The sequence below is a fragment of the Bremia lactucae genome, linkage group LG2 (genome assembly GCF_004359215.1).
Source record: "Bremia lactucae strain SF5 linkage group LG2, whole genome shotgun sequence".
Taxonomy (NCBI): domain Eukaryota; phylum Oomycota; class Peronosporomycetes; order Peronosporales; family Peronosporaceae; genus Bremia; species Bremia lactucae.
In genome coordinates, this window is record NC_090611.1 from 2794307 (window position 1) to 2794870 (window position 564).

Genomic DNA, 564 nt, shown 5'->3' on the forward strand with positions numbered 1-564 from the left:
AAGACAAAATTGCGGAGGCATCCTCAGCTGAGGTGCTCCGGCAAGTCGTTAAATCTGCTGAGGAGATAGTAAATCTCCCGGAGATGTCGTGGGATATGTTCATTGCCAAATTAAAGGAAGGAAAGATCCACGAAATAGTCACACCAGTTCGAGAAGAGAACTTGGTGAACTGTTGCTCGTCGTCCCCAATGGACGAGAGCGTCCTAGAAACGGACAAAAAGAAACAGTTCACTGCTCAAGTCTGGGATGCCTTGAGAGACAGTCCGGTCTTTGAGGTTCTGTGGAAACATCGCGATGTGTTCCCAGAAGAAGTGCCGAACCGCCTACCAGCAGATAGGGGCATCAAGCACGAGATTGATCTCGAACCTGGCACCAAGTATTGTGCGACCAGGCAATGGTCGTTGCCGAAGAACAAGTCAATTACATCGATGAGTTCTTCGACAAACGAGCCAAGGCGGGACATGTGCGTGAGAGCAAATCGCCTTACTGCAGCCCGACCTTTTATGTGCGTAAAGCTACAGGTGGATGGCGCGTGGTTCATGCTTACAATAAGCTGAAAACGGC